Here is a 20,432-nt window from a genome sequence, read left to right on the forward strand (position 1 = left end):
ACCCGGGGAGGTAGGGGTGTGGAGACGGGGGGAGGGGGGAGGTTGGCACCACGTGAGGTGGGCCTGGTCCCCAGTTCCCATTGGGCGGCTCCCCTCTTGGTTGGCCCCCAGGGAGTGGGAACTGGAGGCTTCAGAGAGTGCCCCCACGTTTCCACAGGGAAGCCATGGAGGTTGGTGACATGGGGGGAGGGGGGACACCGGGGCTGAGGGTCAGAGCCGCAGAGGTGGACAGGTCAGCCTACTGCCCAGGCAGGTGGCTCCTCCCACCTGTCCAGGTTCCCACGTGGCAGATCTGGGTCCTCAGGACAGCCACATACTCTGTCCCCTGCAGGGAGATGGTGAGCGAGGCCTGGCCTGCCCTCACTCTTTCTGAGGGCCTGGAGCCTGCCCCCCACTTAAAGCCCAGCTCCACACCCATCACATTTAGGGGGGACCATGTTGGGCTCTACTCAGCCCTCTTCTGGGACCATGACCTCGGGAGCAAAGTCCCAAAGCCAGGTATGCAGGCGTCTCCCCAAAGGGAAGTGGCACAAGCTTACAGGGGTCTGGGGGACTCTCAGGGCCCACCTCAGGGCACTGAGGGCCAGCCTTCACCTTAGCCCTGCCAGAGCCTGCAGGCAGACGCACAGGCACAACCACAGCCGGTGGGCCAAGTCACCTTTGTTCCCTTTGGAGCAGAACAAAAGGTGATAATCCCCATGCTAAACCTGATTTCAAAACAGCTGGAATGTTGGCAAGTAAGGACGCCCGGCTTCTGCAACAGGTGGGTAATTATCCCCATTTACTGGGTTCTGTTTATTCAGTCTTCTGTGACGCTCAAAGGCAGATTGTCTCCCAGGACAGCCAGGACCCCAGAAGTCAGACAGGGAGGCGTGCAGGGGGCCTGCTCGGCCACTGGAAGCTGCTGAAGCCATCCCACCTCCAGGCGAGGAGGATGGGGTGGTGAGCCACAGGGGTGTCCAGCCCCACCCTTCCCAACTGGGTAGCCTCAAGGGAGAGCCAGGTCGAGAGGATGCTGGGCCCACACCCAGAGAGAGGAGCCCCTGCTCGCTGTCCCAGGGGACCTGCACTGAGTACTGAGGGCACTGTCCACTGCTGTCTGGGGCCAGCCAAGGGGTCGTGCCTGCAGGCGAAGCTGGGGCTTGTGCGCACAGTGGCCAGCGCTGCCGTGCAGCTCCTGACCGGTGGCCAGGACAGCTTCAGGTTCCAGTTCAGCTCTAGGGAGGGCGGGGTCCAACCGGGCGAGGAGGGTCTGAGTTCTCCACTCGGAGGGCCTCTGGGGCTCCTCCCCACCAGCCCCCACCCCCACCTGGGGAGACTGGCACCATTTGACATGACGACCAGGCCACGCCAGGCACATGTGGGTGGCGTCACAGCAACCTCCCTAGAAGGAAGGTGGCCGTTTCCGGGGAACAGGGAGGGCTGGTTCCCTGGGGCTGGCGAGGGCTGGCGAGGGCTGGCCCCGAAAGACGCAGCTCAGCCCATTTCAGCTCCTCGGCAGAGAACACAACAGGGACTGGCCAAGGTCTGCAGGTGCCTGTTCCTCTGAAGGTGCTCTCCCAAGATGGAGAGGCTGGAGTGTGGGCAGAGAAGGTCCCTCTCGAGGCTCCTCTCTGTTCCCACAGGACGCATGCAGGGAGTTCCTGACCGCAACATCACGTGGTGCCCTGGACCTAGCCACAGGGCCAGCCACCTGGGGACGGGGACTCACTGCTCTTCCTGTAGGGTCCCTGTCGAGGGCCCTCCCAGAGCTGTGGAACAGAGCCGGAGGTGGTCTCCCAGCCCTCAGGGTCTCAGCGGGACCTGGGCCGTCTGGGGATCTGGGTCCTAAGGGCAGTGCTGCCCACAGTCATGCCACAGGGTCCTCCACGTAGACTCCAAGCCCTCCCCACTCTGCACTGCCGTGGGGACCCTGCCCGTTTACTGCCCTGCTCTTTCCTCACAGAAGTGGCAGCGGGGCCCGTGTCTGCCCGGCTGCTGCATCTGCAGCCTTCCCCCAGGGTGAGCCGCATCTCCTCCAGAGCCCCAAACACAGCCCTGCAGGCTTCACCCAGGCCACTGGTCTCCTGCCTTTATCTGCCGGGCCCGCTCGAGGAGGATGGATTAGCCTGCCACACCTTGCTCACAGCCCTGTCCCTCATGAGGGTCTCGGCCCAGGCCAGGCCAGAAAAGCCACAGAGCTTCTGGGAAGCTCATGCCGCTCGGCCCAGGGTGGGGTGGGTCTCCCTGAGGATAAAGTGCAGTGACTGAGAGCAACGGCGCCTTCTCAGACTGGGCAGGACCGAGGGAGACTCTGACCTCTGGAGTCCCTGCACCTGCGCGGCTGCCGGGAAGGGGCCCTGGGACCTGTCTCCAGGGGACTTGGTCAGGACTTCGGCCTTTCAGCACCAGCTCTTCCAGGAGAGGTCATGCCGTCAGGTGACACTGGCCAGCAGGTCAGGAGGGAGCCAGCCCTGAGTCACCTTTACAGACAAGGACGGGGCAGCTCTTTGCACCTTAGGGGCTCGGAGCTCTCCACAGCTGGTCCTGCCGCCCCTGCCCCGTGGGTTACTGCAAAGTCCTGCTAAGGGGGCGGCTGACTGGAGGCCCACTGCCCAGGTCAAAGCAAGCCCTGTAGACCCCAGAACAAGCCCCGTGGCCATTAACTCGGCGAGAGAATCCACCTGGCTGGCAGGGCAGGCGCTGTCACCCTGGCCATCGAGTGCCAGCCAGGCCCTGCACATGCCTGTCTTCACGCAAGACCCACCCCCAGACGCACGTGGATGGCAAGCGCACTGCTTGTGCTCAGAGCACCCCATCTGCCCACAGAGGGGGTCACGCCCGTCCCCAGCTGATGTCCAGGTGCACCTGCGCCTTATGGTGGGGCCAGGCCTGCCCGCCTCAGCAGGAGTGCACACCTTCCCTTCTCTGGGGTCCCGTCACAGAGGTTGCCGCCTGCTACCGGGCACCATCCTCCCCGTGCTGCCAGGTGGCTGGCTCTTCGTGTGCTGAGAAGCCAGCTGGGCTTGTGCTCAAAGGGGCAGGGACTTGTCACCTCCCCTTTCTTGTCCGATGTCTATTTCGTAGCTGCATGTTTAGTTTTGGTTTAGGCTTCTGAGCCTTGTCCTGTGCTTTAAAGAGTTCTACCCATGTTTTCAGCTAATCTTCTGAACATCATTTTTTAGGCTTTTAAAAATAAAAAGGTATTTGACTTGATTTTACTTGAATTTTTGTTTGCACATTTCTTTCACAAGTCACAGACAGGTGGAGACACGAGAGTAGGAGGCAGGGCATCCCCTGCCCCACCGCATGGCCAGCTGGGTCCCGGGTAAGTACTGCCCACCTGCTCAGGGTTCTGGACAGGAGCCCAGGCAGCAGCTCGCACTATCCGTCCACCCGCCCACCTGACTTTCGCTTTAAAGAAGGGACATGTTTGAGAGGAGCTGTGGAGGGAAGGCCAATGCCCAGCCCTAGACCGGCTCCTGATGTCTGCTGGGCTCGCACACGCTGCGTCACCCCCTGGCAGGGGCCAGGCTGCACGGGTTCCTCACCCCTACCTGGCGTGAACCTGGCACACACCCTGGCCGTGCGCCCCGATCCCTGTCCTTGGGTCTGAACGCCTAGGTCCCCTCTTAGCTGTGGCCGCCAGATTGCATTTGGGGGCACATCCTCCTCAGGACCTCGAGTGTGTCCTCTGGGCACACAGAGTGATGGAGGTTAGGCCAGCTGGCCTGGCGTTTCACTGTCCTGTTTGTTGTCTGAACGCCACAGGGACATGACGCCTGAACGGGCACCTTCTCGGCAGGTGGCTTCTTTCTCCCTCCGTTATGAGGAAACACCCGGAACCCCCCATGGCCTCCCGAGTGGAGCCTGCCAACATGGCTCCCTTCAGCATGTCACTTCCAAGCACCAAGCCATCTTCTCCCATCTGCACAAAGGCCCTGGGCACAGCTCTGCAGGTGCCGCCACGCTAGGCCCAGGTGCTGCAGTCGGAGCAGGTAGTGCTCCCTGGACTCGGCCACCTGGACTTGACCACCTGTCACAGCCCCCTGGACTCGGCTGTGAGTGCCTTACAGCCTCTCCTGTGGGGTCTCCTCTGCACCCCATCCCTGGCCCCTTCTCTGTGCTCTCTGGAGCCTTGTGCCCCTTTGCCCTGCCCAGCTGGGCTCTGGGCTGCCCCCAGCTCCTGCTGCTCCTGATCTGTGTGTCAGACTGGACATCGTTTCTCAGCCACCGTAGCCTCTTCCTCATCCCTGACCTGTCACCTCCTTCTGGGCTCCTTCTCTGTGGGCTCTGTGCTCTGACCATCGGTGCTGATGCCCACGTGGACTTCTGGCTGTTTCTTGGGCTCCCGCACTGGGGGCCAGCTCCTCTGCCCCTAGGCCTTGCCACGCTGTCCAGGGCCCTGTCCAGGCCTGTGCTCTTGCTGGCGATGGAGCTCACTGTCCTTCTCCTGAGCTGGACGGGGGCCGGGCATCACTTTCTATCTCTCCTATGGTCCAGGAGTCTCACGTGGGCACTAGGCCTCACGGACCCGCCCCATCTAGCCACAACTGGCTGTGTGCCTCCCCCCGGGGACAGCCTCCCCTTTAGCCATCTGTCTGGTGTGGGACATCGTACGGGGCCCGGGGTCGGGCAGCCCATGGTCTCGCTCTGCCCTTGGCTGGAGCCGAGGAGGATGTCTGACAGTGGGCTGGGTGGGCCCCGGGCCTTTACTGTGTCCCTGGCACCTCTCCAGCAGCGGTCGGCTTCAAGATCAGCCCATGGAGGGAAGGCGCCGTGGTTTTCAGTTAGCACACAGTGGGTGTTTTGGGAGGCACCCAGACCTACTGTGCTGGGCAGCACGGGTGCCAGGGACTGGCCTGGAACAAGGCCTGGCCTGGGTGCTGCTCAGGGGCAGCCGACGGCCTCAGCACTAGCGGCATGACCCCCTTGGGTCTGTAGGGGCTGCTGCATGGCAGGCCGCACGCTTACCACCACTGATGCCTGCTCATTCCCCGGGGACAGGGCCGCCTAGAGGAGGCCAGGGACCCGCCCCGCACCCACTGCGAGCCTGTCCCCATCTGCCCTCCTGCAGGTGCCAGGAAGCCCAGCAGGCCGTGTCCCTGTGGGGCCCCATGTAAGCAACTACGCAGAGGAGGGATGCACAGCCAGACCCAGAGTTGCTGTTCTCAGGCCACCACATGTGCCGGGCAACTTCCCACGTGGGAGGCAGAGTGACTGAGCCCTAGACAGAGAGAGCAGTGCTCGTGGTCAGAGCGCCCGCAGCACACGGAGCTGAGCCGAGCACACGTCACATGGAGCAGAGCCATGTACACCATCAGTGGAGCACACCTCATGGGGGCTGAGTGCGTTGTCTTGCTGCTGGGGGAGACCCAGCAGCACTGTTGTATGTGTGCACTCACAGCCCCCAAGCCCAAGCTAGGAGGAGCTTCGCAGGTGCAACCTGCTTCCCTCACTAGCACGTCCTTGAGACCTGCTTGGACTCTGGAGGCCGGGGGCGAGGCGCCCACAGGGGCCACTGCAGGGCAGGTGGAAAGCATGGCTGGTGGGAGCCGAGCCAAAAAAACACGCCCCTGCCCAGCCGGGAGCCTCCTGACAGGCTCCACAAGGGCCTCCCTGCGGAGTTACCAACTGAGACTGCGGGGTCACAGCTAATTAGGCACAGAGTGGCTCGGAGCCGGTGTGGGCGACAGAGCAGCGGGTGCTTCAGTCCTAATTACAACCCTCCGGCAAGGGCGAAGGTCGGGCAGCTTACTGGCCATTTCTGGAGCGGGCGCTGCAGAGAGCCTCCCTTGGGCTGCTGGGGGCTGGGGGCCCCAGACCTGGACACACCCCTGGGGCCCGACCGGTCAGGGTCTGGGCCGGGCCTGGTCACTGCTCCCCTCAAGGATCTCTCAAGGTGACGCGTGGGCTCAGCGAGGCCACCGAGCTCAGCAGCATGGCAAATCCTCTGGTTTTACTTTAACAGGCAGGGCCACAGGACGGCCGGCCAGGCCAAGCTGCGTGGGGGAGCCTGGCAGAGGGGACCCCCGGCAGGGTAGGACGCACCAGATGGTACAGAGCCAGGTGTGCATGGAGACAGAGACACACACAGGGACACGCGTGGGGCCAGACACTCTTCCAGGGAGGGCTCGGCTGCATCCACCCCGCCCCACCCCCAGAGTCCCATAAAAATAAGCAGGCCACAGGAACAGACCCTGTTCTCTGACCCCGATGCCCCTCCGCTCCCGGTCGCGCTGACTCAGCTCATGCAAAGCCTCACAGTAAGTGGGTCAGCGCGGCCTGGAGGGGGGGTGTCCGCGTCCCTGGCAGCCATTACCCCAGCCTACAGGTGCCACCATGTGGGCCAGCTTGAGCGGGGTCCCCTCCACAGAGCAAGGCCAGGCCGACAGTCCTTTTGGGACTGGCCCCTCTGCTCACAGACCACACTGAGTTTGTCACAACAGGACTCAGGCAGGCCTCGTCAGATTTCTCCCTAAGAAGGGGACGTTGCCACGACCCTGAAGGAGCAGAGTCTTTAGCCCCAGGCCAGCATGAGGAGACGGGAGGGCAGAGGGCCAGGCTCACACAGGTGGCCAGCTCAGAGCATCCCCTGGGCCTTCTCTGGAGATGGCCCTGTCCTCTCATGTCTTGCTGTCCACTGGGACCGTGGTGGGGACTGGAGGCTCCCGTGGCCACGCCACCTCCCCTGGACGATGCCTTGCGGAGAGCATCGCGGGTGGGCCTGTGTGCAGCCGTTCCTCCCTGACCGAGTGACTGATCGTGTCCTCGGGGGTCAGGTGAGGAGCAGAGCTCAGGGGGAAGCCTCTCTGGGTGCCCAGGCAGCAGTCGCGGTGGCTCTGGAGCCTTGATTAGAACAGGGCTAGGGGAAAAGAGCTGAGGAAGAGGGCCCCGGCTGCAGGCCGGGAGTGTGTTTATCTGCAGGAGTACTGGAGCCCGGACACGGAGTGGCGACCTGGTGCAGCCTGGGAGGGTGTTCATGTTTGTGCTCATGTGGGCCAGTGAGGACAGGGCGAGTGTCCTGACCTGTAGTTGCCTGGGGGCCAGAGCCCTGCGGCGCCAGCTAAGCTTCCCGCTGGGGCTCGTCCACACCATGGGGCCTGTCCACACCCCGGGGGCTGGTCCACACCGCGGGGCCCTTCCACACCCCGGGGCCCGTCCACACCCCGGGGCCCGTCCACACCCCGGGGCCCGTCCACACCCCGGGGCCCGTCCACACCCCGGGGCCCGTCCACACCCCGGGGCCCGTCCACACCCCGGGGCCCGTCCACACCCCGGGGCCCGTCCACACCCCGGGGCCCGTCCACACCCCGGGGCCCGTCCACACCCCGGGGCCCGTCCACACCCCGGGGCCCGTCCACACCCCGGGGCCCGTCCACACCCCGGGGCCCGTCCACACCCCGGGGCCCGTCCACACCCCGGGGCCCGTCCACACCGCGGGGACCTTCCACACCGCGCGGCCCTTCCACACCCCGGGGCCCGTCCACACCCTGGGGACCGTCCACACCATGGGGCCTATCCACACCCCGGGGCCCGTCAACACCCCAGGGACCGTCCACACCATGGGGACTTTCTACATCACGAGGCCCATCCACACTGCAGGGCCCGTCCACTCCACGGGGACCTTCTACACCGCGGGGACCGTCCACACCGTGGGGACCTTCTACGCTGCGGGGCCTGTCCACACTGCGTGGACCTTCCACAGTGCAGGGTCCACCCACACCATGTGTCCCTGCTGCCCACACTTGTGCCTCCTCAGCCTCTCCCATTTTCCTGCGATCCACTGTCCACAAAGGCCGGCCCCTCGTGGTCGTGTCTGGCCCTAACTAAACAGCAGCTGGAGAGAAGGGTGCTGGCACGTCTCCACAGCGGGTGACGGGGCTGGCTCCTGCACCGACCCCGCGGCAGCTCAGTGAACTCTGGGGCAACCTCTGAAGCAGCGAGAGACCCTTGTGGGGGGCACAGGTCAACTTCCCCGTGCTTTTGTTTGTTCCTGGGGGGCCAAGGGCAGATCCCACAGAATCTCCATCCCGCTGGCCTGGGAGGCCAAGGACAAAGCTCAAGGTGGCTCCTCGGCAGCGGGAGAGTGAGCCAGCAAACCCCGGGAGGGCAGGAGCCAGGGCAGACCTCGGGTTTAGTGAGGAACCCCCAGACCTCCCTGGTCTTGAGGTGCCCAGGGCAGAGGTTGGTGCTGAGCTGACAGAGCTGATGGAACAGTTTCCTGGTTCGACCTCAGCCGCTGCAGCAACACTGCGGAGGGACAGATCAGAGCCCGTCTCCACAGTGCGTTGGTCGGGGTGTCTTGGTGCGAACACACAGGAGCCAGACGCGTGGGCCGGCCCGTGCCTCGACCGAGGAGGCCTCCAGGGAGCCCAGGTATCGGGACAGGCAGGCAGGTCAAAACAGTGACAGCACATTCAAGGACAGGGGACATGCTGTCGCGAGTCTAAAAACCCAGCAGTGGGCTAGAAAGGGGTTGGCGAAGTTTTGTTAAGGGTGGGCGGTAAATGTTTTAGCTTCTGTGGGCTTCACAGACTCTTTAAGGACTTTCGTTCTGCCATAGCCACCGGAAGCCAGCCATAACACGCGGACGTGTAGACGGCGACCCAGCAGGTGGCCAGCCCACATGTGGCAGTGCAATGATCCCTGAAGTGGAAGCTACCAATAAGTACCACATGAAAACTCTAGACTTGAAGCATGCAATATCGCAAATAAAAATCTGACAGGTAAACAGCAGGGAGAGATGACAGAAGAGGTAACAAACTTGAAGACAGATCAAGGGGAATGGCCCGACCTGAAGGACAGAGTGAAGAGTTTAAGTGTCCAGCGCCTCGGTGGCCTGTGGGACAGGACCTGAAGTTCTGACACGTGAGGCAGGAGTCGAGGAGAGGAGAGAGTGCAGTCGGGTTGCCAAAAACGTCCCCAGTGTGGCGACAGAGACTCAGACCGAGAAGCCCTGCCACCCCAAGCAGGTAACCACAGAGAGTCACAGCTCAGCACGTTGCAGGGGAACAGCTGGAAGTCAGAAATAAAGTCTCTGAGTGTGAATTACGTAGAGAGACCAACTTTCTCCTCTTCCCTCAAATGGGCAAGAAGGGCTTCCTGTAGGGAACCTCACTGCGCTGTGGTTTCTCTTAACCGACGGCTCAGTCTCCTGGAGGCTGGTGGCTCTGGTCAGGGCACTGTGTCCTCCGAGGAGTCCCGAGGCTCTGCCCACCTCGACCCTGCATGCCTCACACTTCCTTGTCTCACCCCTGCCCTCACAGATCCACGCGGTCTGAAGTGAAAAGTCGCAGAGGTGCTCTGCAGATGCTTTAGATGAGGGCCCGAGGGCCGGCAGGCGTGCCGCTGCGTGGTGGGGGCCCCACGTGTCTCCCCGGGACGTCGCCCAGGTGAGCACTGCGTCGCAGTGGCTGGTGGGTGGCTCTAGGGGCTCAGTGACTGGGATCTAAGGCCCTCGGCCCCACCAGGAGGCATGCGTCCCGCCCTCCCTGCCTTCACGTCTGCTCTGTGAAGTGGAGGACAGCCCCCTGTGGGCCAAGGAGGTGGCAAAGGAGATGGTACCAGGGCGTGGGCAAGAGGCTGCCCTGTGGCTCCCAGTAGCTCCCAGGCCCCACCCTCACCTCTGGCTAGACCTCAACTTCTCCTGCCCGCCCACCTGCCACTGACCTGAGGATGCTGATGGCTCTGGCCACCTCCCCTGCCCCCCAGAGCTGCGGAGGCTTCTGGTGCCTGAACGTGGGGTGCACTCACAGTCCCGCAGTGAGCAGGAAGAGGCCACACATGGCTCGGCCCAGTCTGCTCAAGCTCCCACACACTGACACAGCCCACCCTGCTTGTCCCCTCAGCGTGGGGCCTCACACACAGGCTCACACATCTGCCCTCGTGTGTCTGTCCTCGGTCAGCTGGGAGGGCAGGGACTTGCTCCTCTGAGGACATCGGCAAGGATGAGAGACTCTGGAACAGCCACTGCATCCTGCCCGAGGCCGGGCAGGCGGGTCTGCTCCAAGCTCAGTCCTGGGTGCCTGGAGAGGAGGACCCAGGGGACTGCGGGATTAGCAGTGTGCGTGGGGTGCATGGGGGCACTGCTGCGAGCCAAGCAATGGGCCTCCTGACAGGACAGCTCAGAGCCCAGCCACTGGCCCTACTCTGGAAGGACGATGCCATCAGCCACCCTGACCACCCATCATGCACTGTCACCCGATACCATCTTTCAGAGAGGGTGTGCGAGGGCCGAGGACCAAGGGCACAGAGACTGGCTTGAGGGCTGGAGGGGCTGGGCCAATAGGAAGGGCATCCCCCAGAGCTGATGTCTCAGGAGCACGAGGGTGAGCTGCACCAGGAAGGCCTGGGGACAGGGGCTGCTCTGAGGGCAGTGGCGGGCTGGAGGTCAGGACATGACCGAGGTCAGATCACGCCAAGTCCACGGAGCTAACACACAAGGATACCGCGCTCCGGGGTGGGGCCGAGGGACACCAGGATCCCCAAAGGCCACAGTCCTCGCGGGGGAAAGCTTGGGCCTGGACCTTTACACCTTCCCCTGAGCAATCTGTCAAGGCCTTCTCTGATGGCTTCTCTAGTGCAGATAACATGTGGGCAATGTCCCGGGCGTGATAAGCTGAGCCCGTGCCGCTGCAAGGACTTTGTCACCAGCTGGTGCCAGGACAGAGCAGCCGGAAGCAGCTGGGACAAGTGGCTTTCGCCTGTGTGCTGCGGGACAGCGGGCTCCACAGGTGGGAGGCCTGTAAGGTGGACAGGAGCCCAGGGCCCTTGGCAAGCACCGTCTAAGACCCCGGACTGAGTGGTGTGCACACAGCCCAGGTGAACACCAGCCTGACGTGGACTCGCAGATGCAGGGCACACTCCCATGGGGCCCAGCTTCCCCTCACGCCCCCAGCCAGTGGGCCTGAGCCCCACTGTTGCACCTCTCCCAGCTGAGGCTGCCCTAGAGGACCGAGGAGTGTGGCCCCCTGGTTCCTGAGGGGCCTGCCTGGCCTGGCCCTCTCTCTCTCTCTGTGACCTCTTCCTCCTAAGATAATCTCCGCTCTTGGGGGCTGTGGTAAAAATGAGGTTGGAGCCCTGCAGAACGAGTGGACTGCTCCACTCAGCCCGGGAGCAGCAGCGAGGGTGTATGCTGGCCGTCTCTCCTTTCTGGGTTTGGGTCTGGCCAACGGCCCGAGGGGTCTGAGACACTGCGCAGCTCAAATCCCTCTGCTTCCTGGTCTCCTCAGCCAGGGTCTGCCCTGGGACACCTGAGCCTGGCAAGTGTGCAGACGCCGAGGGAATCCAAGCTTCCACAGACCTGGCAGCCGCTTGAAAGTGGAAACCTGGGGGCAGACATGCAGACACGGCTGAAGAGTGGAGAGAAGATGTTAAGGAATTTTTCGGAAGACAGAGGGAGAGAGACGCAGGAGGAGGGGGAGAGAAGGGTGCAGCTGAGCTGTCGAGTCAGGGCTGGTGGGAGTGACACAGCCCACTAGGGTTGAGCTGTGGTGGTGGTGGGGTAGGTGTGTTCGAGTGCTCCCCTCAAAGTGCACGTGTCCAGCTGCTGTAGAGGGGTGAGGGGGTGACAGCACAATCCTGCTAGGTGTCCACCCGGGGCTCTGGGGGGGAGGTAGTGACGGGTTGGGGCCTGTGCCATCGGGCATCGCAGGGAAAGGACTGAGGCAGCAGCACACCGCCCGGCCATGCCCTCTGCCAGGTGTGGGCAGCCAGAAAGCCGCAGGGAGGTCGGGGCCTCAGACCTCCCACGTGCACTGAATAGACCGCTCGTTTCCCAGCCACGGAACAAACTAGACCAGCCGTCCTTAGGAGAAAGAGGAGGCACGGTGGAAGAGAGGGGATGCAGAGAGTGCTCATGAGAAGAGTAAGGATGAGCAGGCGCTGAGGCCTGGGCGCAGACCCACACCCCCGCTCTGGGGGCTGTCCCCATCTGAAGCTCTGCATACACTGGTGCAAGTCCAGTCGCAAGCATCTCAGACGGACCCCGGGCTGCAGTTGCTCCCTACAGGGTTCCTCCCCATGTCCCTAAAGGAGTGTTGCCCTGGGACGCAAGAGTGAGGATGAGGGCGTCAGACAGAGGGGTATGGCACCAGGGGGGGAGAGCGTGGCGCGGGCTGGGCTGGGCTGGGAGCCACCGCAGAGCATGGCGGTGCTGAGGTCAGGGTCACTGAGAGGTGCACGGGAAGGCTGCCACGCACGTCAGCCCGACGGGGCTGGCCGGGAAATGGATGAGGCCGCACCCGCACGCTGCCGCACAGTGAGGACGGGTGTGGGCCATGGTGTCAGCGCTGAGGAGGGCAGGGACGCAGCACGCACAGACATGCTCCCAGGGATGCTCACCTGACCCGTCTAGCTGCCCAGGGAGGGGTGGGGGCCGCCATCTTTCAGATCAACGCTGGTAGTCTCTATGCAGCCTGCTAGGGTGGACAGGGACGAGGGCCTAGGTGGCACCAGCCGGTATGTGAGGAGCTCTGCCTCACAGGCGGCGTGCCCGTCACGCGGCTCTTCCGGGGGGTGGGGGGGCGGCGGGTGTTGGCCAGGGGCAGAGCAAGGGAAACAGATAGGGAAGCATGTGGACAGCCCGGGGCTGGGCGCTCAGAGCAGGGCCCTCACAGGCTCTGTGTACTCATGGGCTCACAGCCCCACAACCGTGCCCTCCCATCTCCTCTGGTCACAGCCCCTTCTGTCTGTAAGTGTCACCACAAACAACGTCCCACATGTGAGATCCGGGCCGAGGTGCTCCAAAATACCCACCAAGCATGAGCCAAGCCACGAGCCACAGGGCAGTGCCGTGGGCAGGTGCTCCCTGGCCTCTGATCCCGTTCACGTACAGGCCTCAGAGAACAGCCCGGGGTTCCCGAGGGGCCCACGCACAGGGCAGAAGAGAACCCCGTGAGAATCCCGTACCCCAGGGCGTATGGGTGCGTGTGTCGCAGTGCCGACAGGGTGGAGAGTTGCAGGACAGGAGATGTAGTGTGACCGTGCCTATGGGGTGCCTTACCCACCCCAGACACACATGAATGCCACCACGGATAACAGAGAGCCCCGCGCCATGCTACTGAAGAGCTGCCCTTCGACGCAAGTCAAGGGGTCAGGAGAGAAAGGGTTGTATTTCTACCAGCAGGCACGCCTGTGTGCGTCTAAACACACCCAACTCCCTGCACAAAATTACATCAACATCGACCAGAGGCCAGAAAGGGCCAATGGCCAGCAGTCTGAGGGTGGCTCACCTGGAGAAAGCCCCAATGGCCGTGGTGTACGCTGGTCACCCCGTGTCGTGACCCACTGTGTCTCCCAGCTGGGGCTCTCGCCCAATCAGAGCAACTGCAAGTCCCACTTTCCACTGGAAATCGCCGGAGGAAAGGGTCCCGCCATTGCCTCAGAGGTCTCCCTTGAGCAGAACCCAGGAAGGCAGGAACTTAGCTCTGTGGACAGCAGCAAGGCCAGGGCTGGAAGAGGGTGGGCATGCAAGCAAGCATAGGCAGAGGCGACCTCAGACTCTGGCGGAGGTGGCTCCCGTGAGCTGCAAAGCCAGTGGGTCTGGGACATGGCTGTCCATGTGGCTAAGCCCTCAGAACCGGCAGTGCCAGTGCAGAGGGCCTCCAGGTGGAAAGCTGATGGCAGACAGCTCTGGGCTGGACCAGGGCAACAGCCTCACGTGCCTAGATGCCCTGCACCGCCTCCCACTCCCCTGGCCCTCCAGGACACAGAGCTCAGTGGGTCAGGCTAAGGTGCAGCCATGAAGCCCAGGTCAGCACCCGGTGTGTGGGGCATGTGTCCAGCCCCGGGGTGCTTCTCAGACACCACATGCTGTCACCAACACTCCACAGCATGCACATGCCACCACCTCACACACGAGTGCCCATGGGTCCAGCCACCACCTCACACACGCGTGCCCATGGGCACAGCCTGCACTGAGGGCCCTCGTGTTGTGGGTGGGCACAGGAGGCAGTACCTAACGAGGGAGAGTGGGTCTCACCCAGCTCTGCCTTACCTCCCCTATCAGCCATGGCTGCACCTGCGGAGTAAGGTAGCACATGGCTATCCGTGGCTCCGTGGCTCTGTGGTTCTAGGGCTTGCGTGGGCTGAGGGTGCCCGGACGCTGAGGTCCTCTCCCCTGGGGGCCACGCCCTCATCAAGGACAGTGCCCTCAGGCAACACACTTCTTGCTCCTCCTCTGGAAGCGCTGCCCAGCTGCTCTGCCTGGAGACCTCCAGCTCTGCGTCGTGGCCAGGCTGTGAGCACAGCTGAGAACTGTGGAGACCCGTGCACTCAGCATTGTGTCAGTGCCTGTCTGGAAAGTCAGATCCAGGGCTGAAATGGCCTGGGTCCGAGAAATTGGAATTAAGTCCGGAAAGCCCCTGGAGGCGGTGCTCAGGTGAGTCTGCAGGGGCTGGCAGGCATGTGGGTGATCCCAGGTGCAGAAGCCAGCTCTCTCCCAACCAGCTGGGGGTGACACCAGATGAGGCCTAGGCCAAGGGCCCCATGGAGGATGGGCCAGAAGGGGGTTCCCTGCCAGCTCGGGGCTCTGAACTGCTGTGCAGTCGGCACCAGTGCCAGCTGCCTGTCCCTTTCTCTAGGTGGCCAGCCACCTGTGCCCATCCATGGGCCTAGCCTCAGACCCTGTGCATCTGTAAATGCCCTGCGTGTGCCCCTGGTGAGCCGGACGGGACTTGCACCAGCCCTCAGCCCTCAGGACCTTCTGAGCCTAACTTGGTAAAGGAGCGAAGGACTGGACCAGAGGCTGCTCTCAGAACGGGGCCTCCTGGGAATGCCACACTGCTTCCCTTTTCCAGTCTGTCCACAGACCACGGCCATGTGAGGATGGGGGGTTCAGGAGATGCGCGTTTGATAGCGGGTGTCCTGTCCCATCCCAACCCCTGCTCTGGCCACTGCGTGTCTTTAGATGGCAGCCAGGTGACGTTCCACACACACCCTAACCCTAACAAGGCTGGCCTGGGTTGCCAGAACAGGTGGTTGGTGGCTGTGGTTCAAGGCGTACCTGATGGATGGACACCTGTCATGGGAGGGCACTTCCTGCTGGGGACTAAGTGGATCAAGACACACGCACTAGGATGAGTGCAGAGTGAGCTCGCCCAGCACGGCCATGCCTGCAGGTGACAGGTGTGCGGAGCAGGCGCAGCTGCGTCCCCTCAGGAGAGCCCGCCACCATCCTCTGCAGGAGTGTGTGACTATCTCTGCACTTTCGTTTCTGCTCAACTGTGTTTGTCGGTCTGTCACTATGCACGGGGCCTGCAGGTAATCACACCCTGCAGACACCAGCACCTTCTCAGCACCTCCAACCCTGAGGGGTGTGTGTGCACACGCCCGCACAACACTCCCTCTCCATGCACACACATGCATCTTCCATGTACACACTCCCTCTCCATGTACACACATGCCTGCACACACACACCTGCATATCATGCATCTTCCATGCACACCCCCTCCATGCACACACACACCTGCACACACACACACACCCTTTCTATGCACACACACACATCTTCCACGTGCACACACACACCTGCATACCACACATCTTCCATGTACACACTCCCTCTCCATGCACACACACATCTGCACACACACACACACACACACACCCTTTCCATGCACCCACACACCTGCACACCACATATCTTTCATGCACACACCCCCTCTCCATGCACACACACCTGCACACACATGTCTACACACACACCCTTCTCCATGCACACACATGCCCACACACACACATGCCTGCACACATACCCTTCTCCATGCACACACACACACACCTGCACACACACATGCCCGCCCGCACACACACATACCTGCACGTGCACCCTTCTCCATCCACACACACATGCCCACACACACACATGCCTGCACACACACCCTTCTCCATGCACACATACACACCTGCACACACATCTATGCACCTGGATGCTCCCATACACACACCTTCCATGCACACAGCCCCCCCCCACACACACCCTCTATGCATCCACATCTATACGCACATACTCTGCATGCACACACATGTGTACGCACACACACCTGCACACACATCTGTGCATACACATGCTTGGGCAGGACTGGATGAATACATGCAAAGGCCAGTGTCGAGGAAGACTCATGGCTTTGTAGCAGGCGGAGCTCAGGCCCAGGCCTGGGTGTCCTGCACTGTCATTTGGAAAGGCTAATGATTTGCCGCATTTTTATAGGTCCCAAAACTTCAAACAGGCATGGGGGGGGGGTGCAGCCAGTGGCATGGTGGTTAAGGCACTGGATCCCACATGGCCAACTGTGCAGTTTGAGTCCCAGACCCAGTGGCTTGGAAATCATGCTGGGCTCATGTGCTCAAATCCCAAGAGGAGACTGGAGGAGAAGGGCCTGTGGTGTGGACACACCCAGGATGCCTTCTCACTGCCTCCTCTCTGTCTCTGTCCAGTGGATGCACACACCCTATGACAAACAAACATAAAACTGAAACAAAACAAAACCCAGGCATTTGGAGGCCAGCTTCAGAGTCTACTGAAGGAAGCCAGGTCCCATATGGCCAACCACAGTTCTAATCCATGTCCTGGTGGCTTGAAAATCATGCTGGTGCATGCACATGTGGGTCCCAAATCCTGACGGGGGAGAAATGGAGGAGGGTATTGCAGGGTGACCACTCCCCATTGGGTGGTGCTTTCTCCCCTATCTCTGTCTCTCTCTCTGGAGAGTGCACCTGCCTCTGACGATTATAAAGCAAAAACAGGCATTTTCATTTTCCTGTCTGCCTCTGCAAAAAACCCTTCTCCAAATGAGATCTCACAATGGCTGGACTTCGGCAGGACAGTTGGGCGAGCAGTGAACTCCTCAAGGTTTCCGACTCCCCAGGAAGAAGCCCTCACCGCTACAGCCCCTCCCAATGCCATGCCTGGAGCAAAGCACTTGGAGCTCGGGCTTTGGGGCAGAGCCTGGGGCTGGGTCTCCTCTGCCAGGTCGGGGCTTTCCTGAAACACGGCTCTGGGGAGGGGCCACTGTGGCAGGGCTCAGCTCACCCTCTGCCCTGGGCAAAGGACACCCTTCTGCCTGCCCAGAGTTCCCTCACCATGGCCCGACTGGCCAGATCCCAGTCCCTGGACCCCTGGCCATCTGCCCCCTTCCCTGGCCGCCCTATTCTGCCCAGACTCTCTTCTTTGAGGCCCAGGCCGACTGCAGCCCCAGATGAGAAGCCCCATCCGCCCCCGGCCGCTCTCTCACCTTCAGCCTGGCCTGGTGGTTCTCCCTGCTCTAATGGCACTCAGTCTCAAAGTGGTCTTGGACATGGCCACCAAGGGAAGGCCATTGGAGTCCCAGCTGGTAGCCTGGCAAGTGTGGAGCAAGACCCTCACACGCTTCTCCCAGCTCTGGTCTGAGCTGGCCTGGCGTTTGGGCCGGGGCCCAGGAAGGTGGGGTTGGACCATGTGCCCTCCTCATGGCCCACCCCATCCCCATGCTGGACCCTTGGACACTGCTGGCCCAGGACCCCAGACAGAGAGGCCGCCGAATTCTCCATTCAGGCCAGACCCCAGGCACACGGCGCTGGTTTTCTGAAATGTTTACACCAACATATTTATGATGAGGGTCCCGCAGTTCAGGGGTTGTGCTGACACCACCACTCTGCAGTGTGACTGACGGGACCAGCTGCCTGGAGTCTGTGTCCAGGAGGGGCCTGGTCGGGCTGGTCCCACACCCAGCTGGGCAGGCTCAGGGTGCGTCCTGCATCTCTGAGGCCTGGCTGCGTGAAGACGGGTGGAGTTTGTTCTCACCACAGGAACAGAACAGAGGCAGCATGGATCAGGGCAGATCTCAGCTCGAGCAGTGGAGCGCGTTTTAGGCCATCCAGGCATGGTCCCACCCTGGGACGAGGCAGCTCCTGGGTGAGCTCTGGGGGAGGTGCCCCTGTGGGCGGTGCCCTGAGCTGACGCCAGCACCCTTGTCACTGCAGGTGGATTTCCTGCTCCTTCCTAACCGGTGCCCCGGAAGGGGTGTCCACCAGGGGCACTGCTCACACAAGACTATAGCGGCTGGGTTAGACAGGAGCTTAGGGAGTGCTTCCCCCACCCAGCGTCCAGAGGGTTTGGGAGGAGCTGAGTGGCCGATGGTGAGCCCTACCTATCCAGCTGTTCATTCACCAGTCATCATCCTGCCATCTGCCACTCCTTCGCTCCCTCACCCATCCATCCATCCATCCATCCACACATCCGTCCATCACTCTTTCACCCCCAGCTCCATGCACACCCGTCCGCCCATCAAGCCTTTGCTCCCTCACCCACCCATCCACGTGTCCAGCCAGCCAGCCATCACTCCTTTCCCCACCTTCCATGCACATCTGTCCGTCCATCCATCCGCCCACCACGCCTTTGCTCCCTCACCTGCCCATGACTATATGTCTCTCACAATCCGCCCACCCTGCCTGTGCGCCCTCCCCTGCCCATGCACATCTGTCCGTCCATCCATCCGCTTACCACACCTTTGCTCCCTCACCTGCCCATGCACATCTGTCCGTCCATCCATCCGCTTACCACACCTTTGCTCCCTCACCTGCCCATGCATATGTTGTTCACGCACCCAGATCTACAGGAGCCTCCTGGCTCCCGATTCCAGACCCCAGGCACTGGGGCACCACGGGACCTGAGCAGACAGTCCCTGCCCTTTGGAGCTGAAAAAGCCTGGCGTTAGAGGGGTTCTTGGATGCTGGAGCAGTTCCAAGCTCAGAACAGAGGGCAGGACTCTGGGAGGGGTGGGATGAAGCTGGGGGTGACCAGGCTCAGCCCATGACAGGGGGAGGTGGAGTCGGCTTAAGCCGGAACTACTAGGTGGGGGCTGGCATGCACCCCCAGTCCCTGCTTTCCTCTTCTCAGGCCTGTGGCTAATGGTGCACTAGCCCTCCTGGCCCCAGACCCTGAGCTTAGCTACCCCCAACTCTGTCCTTCCTAACTGGGGACACAAGGGAAGTCGAAGGCATAGGCAGATCCAGGAGCGAGAAGTGAAGGGGCAAGTGGCGCCAGGGAGGGCAGGGGCAAAGGCTGGGATCAGGTCAGTGATGCACACCTGGGCTGCTGTGCCCCGGGCAGGGAGGCACAGGCACCTATCTGGGCAGTGGCCTCTGCATGTGACGGGGCCACTGGTTTTGCCCACAATGGTCCAACAAGAAACAAGCCACTCTGGGTTGGTGCCAAGCAGCAAGGCCTGGCACTCAAGATGTGGAACCCAAAAGCTGACACCTCGAGACCTGGTGCCCTGAGACCCGGCACACTGAGGTGTATCGCCCTGAGACCTGGTGCCCTGAGACCCGGCACACTGAGGTGTGTCGCCCTGAGACCTGGTGCCCTGAGACCCGGCACACTGAGGTGTATCGTCCTGAGACCTGGTGCCCTGAGACCCGGCACACTGAGGTGTGTCGCCCTGAGACCGGCACCTCAAGACCTCATACCCTGAGATCTCTCACCCTGGCATGTTCAGAGCCCACGGCTGGCATGTGGCAGTCGGCGCTTCGGGTCCGTATGTTATCACACGCACCAGCAAGACCAGGCCAAATATCTGGTACCTTGAGATTTGGTACCCGAGACCCAGCATTGGACCTCTGGTATCCCCAGACCTGGCACCCAGAATCTCATGCCTGAACATGGGCACTAAGGCCCTATAGCAGGCCCTGTCTAGTCCTGGGGGACAGGATCACAGCTGAGGGGCCATCACTCCTCAGAGAGGCTGCAAACACACGCAGGAGGGCTGGACACTGGGGAGACAGAACACGGAACGGGAACCCCGACTCCAAACATGCCCGGCTTCAAGCCCTGTCCTGGCGAGGGACCTGGTATGTATGGGCATAGGGATCCTCCCTCTAGCCCCTCTGCTCAGGCGGAGCAGACCCTGCCAGCCCTTTCCTCAGGGAGCACCCAAGGGTGCTGCACCTGCGCAGAGATGAGACCTCAGCTGAGGTGCCAGGGCCACAGTGCAGGGGCATCTCCTCGAGTGCATCAGAGCAAGGGCCACGCAGCTGAGGAGGCCTCCCAGTGGCCTTGCACAGAGTGGTCTGGGGCCGGGGAGTGGCAGGGTATTCTGGCTCAGGTGTGGCACTGCCAGGGGTCACTACACGGAACTGCGCAGCTGGCCAGCTTGATCCCTGACCCCACTGCCGGCGGCATCCCCTGCGCCTTTGCCTCTCCTGGGACACGCCAGGCACTGCCCGAGCTCCAGTCTGGACAGCTTTTCCCAGTGCGGTGCCGCGGGACAGCTCTGGGAAGCCAGACTTTGTACCTCCAGCACTGAGCTCCTCTGAGCGACGTGGAGGGCCCCGGCTCCAGGCCTGGACTGTTCTCCTACCAGGACTGGGGCCCACTGGAGACTCTTAGCCGCCCCTGGCCCTTTAAGGTCACCCTTGTCCCCAGGCCCTCTCCTGTCCTCTTCCTACCCCTCCGAGGAGCCTAAGGGAA

General features: G+C 62.2%; 1 protein-coding gene across 1 annotated transcript in view; it reads right to left on the reverse strand.

Annotated features, from left to right (window-relative positions):
• The window catches only part of SLC9A3 (solute carrier family 9 member A3), a 44,038-nt gene that overhangs the window by 17,161 nt on the left and 6,445 nt on the right, over positions 1-20,432 (reverse strand). The gene's annotated exons all lie outside the window — the stretch shown is intronic.

This window comes from Tupaia chinensis, unplaced genomic scaffold (assembly GCF_000334495.1).
Source record: "Tupaia chinensis unplaced genomic scaffold, TupChi_1.0 Scaffold000020_1, whole genome shotgun sequence".
Lineage (NCBI taxonomy): Eukaryota > Metazoa > Chordata > Mammalia > Scandentia > Tupaiidae > Tupaia > Tupaia belangeri.